This window comes from Lissotriton vulgaris, chromosome 9 (genome assembly GCF_964263255.1).
Source record: "Lissotriton vulgaris chromosome 9, aLisVul1.2, whole genome shotgun sequence".
Taxonomy (NCBI): Eukaryota; Metazoa; Chordata; class Amphibia; order Caudata; family Salamandridae; genus Lissotriton; species Lissotriton vulgaris.
This window is the reverse complement of record NC_141697.1, coordinates 431451248-431457247: the sequence shown is the minus strand read 5'-3', so window position 1 is coordinate 431457247 and position 6000 is coordinate 431451248.

The following is a 6000-nucleotide window of genomic DNA, read 5'->3' as shown; positions in this document are numbered from 1 at the left end:
CGTGGGGGCGCTTTGCTTTGATTCTTTTAAGAGGGGCAGCTTTATCACTAGCCTGACGCAGCCAATCATCAAGTTTGACAGCCTGATTCTCTAGTGAGGTCAGCGACGTGGGTGCAGTAGAGGCTAGGGAATCATGAAACTCAGGCAGGTTGGCCCTTTTCCAGTTACGAGCCATGATATTTTTAGTACAGGGGGGCGGACACAGAGTGTGCAAATGTAAGTGAAAGGAGATGAAATAGTGGTCAGACCAGGAGCAAGGGAAAACTGAAGGAGGTGAGATATCTAGGTTAGATGTCCAGAGTTGGTCAGGAAAATGACCTTTCAGATGGGTGGGGGTGTGGATGTGTTGGGAAAGATTCATACCTTTTAGGAAGTCTGTGAAGTCCACCGACGATTGGCTTTCATGGACATCGGCTGGCCAATAATTAAAGTCTCCAATCACCATGATGTTGGCGTGGTTAATTGCTAATTGAGCGATAACGTCGCTGAATAATTGGGGAAAGGTGGGCATAGAATCGGGGGGTCTATATGTAAGGACACAAACAAAAGACGATTTAGGGGAGTCTCTACCAAATAAGAAGTTACCAAAGGTAAGTAACATGTCCATCTGATAGAGACTTTTAGACACAGATTTCTTACCTTGGAATATACACCCAAGCAATACCTCCCGGGAGGCAGGTCTGCAAATAGATTAAACCAAGATGTCCTTGAGGACCGAAGCAGCAAAGTGCCTTTTGCAAATGACCTGATAGTACAGGCAGTAGTATGTGGAAAAGGTGTGCAAAGATGCCAACATAGCAGCCGGTGCCCATGACTGGGACTCAATGGGCTAACACAGTGGTTGCAGCTTTGGCTCTGGTGGATGGAGCCAGCAAACCCTTAAGGGGTTGCATTTCGGCCAGTGTGTAGTGGATCCTAATGCAGAGCACCATCCATCTGGAGATGGTCTATTTCTGCGAAGCTTTTCCTAAATTTGCTCAGACGAACCCAATTAAGAGTTGATCATCCACACAGATTCCCTTGGTGCGGTTAATGTAAAATGACAATGCTCATTTTAGATCCAGCCGATGGAGACTCTCTCCTCCTCTTTGGAAGGATGAGGTGGAGCAAAGTTCAGCAACGTGATGCTATGGCCGATGTGGAAAGGTGCCACCATCTTTGGTAGAAAGAGGCACAAGCAGAGAGAACCAGTTTATCTGGGTAGAAGTAGGTTTATGGAGGTTGCATGGAAAGTGCAGTTCGCTAACCCTCCAGGGCCATGTAATGGCCACTAGAAAGACTGTTTTGATGGGAAAAAGTTGCAAAAAGCAACTGTGCATGGGCTCAAAGGGTGAGCACATCAAAAAATGTCAGAACCAGGTTAAGGTCCCATTGAGGTATAATGAAGGGGTTTGGAGAAAACAAATGTTGAAGCCCTTTTAAATTTAAAAAATGGGTCACGGGGGCGTGGTCTGACCAGCAATGAGATAAGACGTGTGCTCGGGGAGCTCCGTTTGACCGCTGCTGTTTTAAGCGAATTTAGCAGAGCTAGGAGGCCTTAGCTGACACCCCAGGAGTGGCTGTTACCTGTTGCTGATCGGGAGTGCTGTTTGACCTGTTCGGCAGAGCCTGGAGGTGGATCGCAGAGCTGAAGTGGTATGGGTGCCAGAGGCTAAGGGGAGCCTCCCTCCATTTCCGGAGGGCCTGTGGCGGGGCTCTTGACACATCCTGAAGGCTTCCCATGGACCGGCTGTGCGGAGGATCGGAAGACACAGCAGCGGGCGCGGATTCTGCTGATCGGTGGAGAGGTGACGGCTGTCATTGGCGAGGCGGCGGTGTGCTGCGGGCCGCGCTGGGGAAGCCTCTTTTGAAGGCGGGAGGCGTCCACTGGCCCCGGCGGAGTCTGCTCTGAGGGACGCGGCCTGAGATGCTGAAGGTGGGGGCCCAGAAGCGGCAGTGACCCGGTGCGGCCTGGACGCTAGCTGTTGCCTGAACCGGACTCGGCGAAGCGGAAGCTGGGGAGCGAGGGAAGGGTGCTCGACCCGGCCGAGAGGCCCTGCCATCTTGAGCTCCAGAGTGGGGCGGCCCGGAGGTCGGGGGCTGCCCGTGGCAGTGCACGGGAGGTCTGTAACTAACCCTTGCTGCCCAGAGGTGTGCGCGAGGCTCGGCGCATGACTGCCACATTCCGGCGGCCAAACGAGGTTGGAGAGGCAACGCAGCAGGGACGCCCCGACAGGGAAAGAAGCCCCGCCATTTTGTTTTTCCCACGAGGGGCGGCCTAGAGTAGCAGGGCCGCTCGCTGTAGCACCAGGGAGGTTGGTGTCCTCCATGCTGGCGAGAGGAGTGTAAGCAGCCTAGTACTCGGCGGCTGTGTGCTAGCAGGCGGGAGAGGTGCAAGGAGAGCCATGGAGGGTGTGCCTGGTCTTGTGTAGCTTGAGCTTCTGGCGCGGGGCGGCCAAGAGACACGGGCTGCCCTAGTTGGAAACCGGGGAGCCCGCGACCTGCCCCACGCTGATGGGGAGTGCGCGAGCGCCCGATCATCATACGGCGGCTGTGCATCACTTGGTGAGAGCGGTGCTGGCCCCCTGCTGAGCAGACTGTGTTGGTCCTCCCGCCCACGAACACTGCAGGTAGTGGAGATGGTGTACTGGTGGCTGCTGTTTCCCCCTGCCGGTGTGTGCACATGCCTGGATGCAAGGGGCCTGGAGACTGCCTGGCGCCGGCGGCCTGGGGGTTTGCGGCTTGAGCTGACTTTCCTGACACCACAGGGACTTACACAGTGGTTGCAGGGACCCCCCCTACTCATGACTGGCTGCTGCGCTCACTTCTGCATTGCGGGTGTGTGGCCCTGGCAGTGGGATGAGTGGAACAGCGGCGGCCGTTAGCAAGACCCCAACTTTCCCTTGACGAGCTGGGGCTGGTGTTGGGAGCCCTGCGCATCGGACTCCCCTGGTGGCGGCGCCAGGTCTCACGGGCCCCAGTTGATTGCTTACAAGATTGTTTGCCCCCCTCAGGCCGAGGTGGGGTGGGTGCTGGATCTGACGCAAACAGCGTTCTGAGCACTGGAGACTGAACGATTGTCCGTTGGGGGTTGCTGAGGGCTTTGTGGGGCCCCACGGACTCGGCGGGTGGTGCGGGGTGACCCACTGACTGTCAATGACTGCTGAAGCGGCTGGGCCTGCGATATTGGATTTCTTTCCTCTACTGCGGAGCCTGCTAACTGGCGTACGCCTTGCGAAGTGAGTCAGGTCTTCGAGGCTGGCTGAAGCGGGGACATGCTCTGTGACCATGCATAGTACCTCCGCCTGGGAGGCAGGCTCCTTTGAGTACGCCATTGCGGGCTTACCCTGACCGTGTCTCCTGACCCTCTGCGGGACACCTGAGACCTGGCGATGACGCGCTCCAAAGGGGGCAAGGACGTCCCGGCGATGGCCCCAGAGACAATCCGGTAGCGGCGATGCGGGGCAAGTCGGGAACATCTGCCCCTACTGAGGTGGTGCCACAGGCGGGGGGACTCGCCACCAGTTACTCAGGCATTTATGGCCTCCTTCATGTCTGAGCTCAAAATGGAAATAGGCTCCCTGCGCACGGAGGTACACTCGTGTGTACGGGAACTCAGAAGAGAGGTTGCGGACTTGGGAGAGCGAGTGGATGGATTGGAGAAGACAGTCGATGCACGCACTGAGGACTAGGAACAACTATGTCAACGCTTGTCCGCACTGGAAGAACAGCCTATCAAGCTGCAGCAGGAAGGTGAAGCAGGAGGACCTGGAGAATCGAAGCTGCCGGAACAACCTCCGCATCAGGGGGCTCCCTCTTGGTGCAGAGGGGAAAGACATCATGACATATGTGGCGCAGCTCCTCCGTGAGGTCTGGGGGATGAGGATGCCTCTCCGCCGGCCTTGGACCGAGCACATCGGGTGGCTGGGCCTGGGGGGGAGGCCGGGTCTCCTTCGGGACATTTTAACCAGGGTCCACTTCTTCACTGAGAAGGACGCCATTCTCAGGGTGGCGCGAGCTAAACCGGACCTCATCTACGATGGGCACAGTTACAGATTTTTCAAGACCTAGCTCCTAACACCTTGCATCGTCGTGCTTTCAAGCCTAGAACGGACAAGCTGCACAGTATGGACATATCGTATCAGTGGAGGCACCCATTCGCCCTCATCTTCCAGTGGGAGTCCAAGCGCAGGGTGGTGCGGTCTTACACGGAGAAACGCAACTTCTCCGATTGACGTCCTCGCTGCCGGCCAGCCCCACTCGCCCGCAGCCTCTGACGTGGGTGCCGGCAAAGCCGTCCTGGTCCACTATTTGTCGCCGTCGATGCTCACCACGCCTGGACGAGCAATCAGATTCAGATTCAGATTCAAAGAACTTTATTCGGTTAAAAACAAATAACCATGAAAGTAACAGACATAAAAACAAATTATAGTAATTGCAGCTCATAATTATGAGTTCCGTGAGGGAGATAAATAGACAATTATCCAGTAGGAAAAAATGTAAACCATTTCAGTTACCATTTGTTTCCGTAATTTAAAAACACTTTTTAAAAAATGTAAAACCACAGTTACAGTTAAAACCGTATCCATTCTCTGAACTTCTAAAAAAGCTGGGCGGCATCTGGTTAAATTCATTTCTTTTAAAAAAGGGACGATAATCTTTCTACGAGTGGCACTATAAAATCTGCAGAAAAAAAGGATATGGATATCTGATTGATGTGAAATACCATCACACAAACAAGTGGGCAATATACGCTTCCATGAGTTCATGCTAGGAAAAGACACCAATCTAAAAAATATACAAAATCTAAAACGAGTTAAAAGAAAGCGATCATAGTTTGTCATGGGCAGGGATAAATATGGCTGTACAGAGTTAGTCTCACAAAGAGTAAGGAGGTGGGAATGTACTGAATGTTTCAGAGTTTCAGCTCTCTTCCTCTTATCCTCAAGATGGTCCAGGCAAAGGGTTTTTAATGTACTCCTAGAGATGCTATCCATTGAAGACGGATCCGAATAGTAAGAATAGCATCCAATCTCAGTCAGGAAACACTTTACATATCCCAGCCATTCTGCTCTGTCCACGTGATCCAAACTGAGGGTGTCCTGTAACAGGGCCCGATTCATAACGCATTCATTTGTGGTCCATACCCTGTGCCACAGTAGGATAGGTTGAATTTTGATAATGTCTGTTATGTAAGGTTGGCCAAGTTCAGCGTGACAGTTAAATGTGGCAGCACACTGTGGAACTGCAAGGACTTCCCTCAAGAATTTGTTTTCCACCACCTGGATTGGATCAACATTAGCGTACCCCCACAAGCCTGAGCCATACATAGCCACAGATAAGCATGTTGCTTTATATATAGTTAGCATTTCTTTTATCGGCTTCCTGCCCAGTTTTCTAACAAAATTCTTTAAGGCCATGATCGTTTTCATAAATAAAAGGGTTCTAGCCTTAATTGCGCTTGTCCAAGAACCTGACTCATGGAATAAAATACCCAAATAAGAAAAGGTTGGGGTGTTATCTAGTGGCACATTGTTTAAAAACATCCGTTTCATTGGTTTACCTGATTTTGGACCACAGTTCATTGTGAAAGTTTTGCTACAGTTTACTAGTAAGTCTAAATTCAGCATAAAATTCTCAAAACGAACTACTAGTTTTTGCAGAGCCTGGGGAGTACGTGCCATAAGCACGGCATCATCCGCATACATGAGTGCAGGGATTGCCCTCCTCCCTACCCTGGGCATATCTCTGCACTCCTGCAGCAGGTGATGCTCAAGCCCATTGATGTAAAGGAGGAATAAAAAAGGTGCTAATACGCAGCCTTGCCGCACCCCACGGCCCACACTGAATTGTCTGGAGCATTCGCCCCCCCTACCGTAGCGAACAGAAGCTGTGGCTCCACTATAAAGTTCCCTCAGGAAACAGATGATGGTATTGTCCACTCCCAAACCTTTCATTATTGTCCACAATTTGGTGTGTGATACGCAGTCGAATGCTGATGAAAGGTCTACAAAAGTAAAA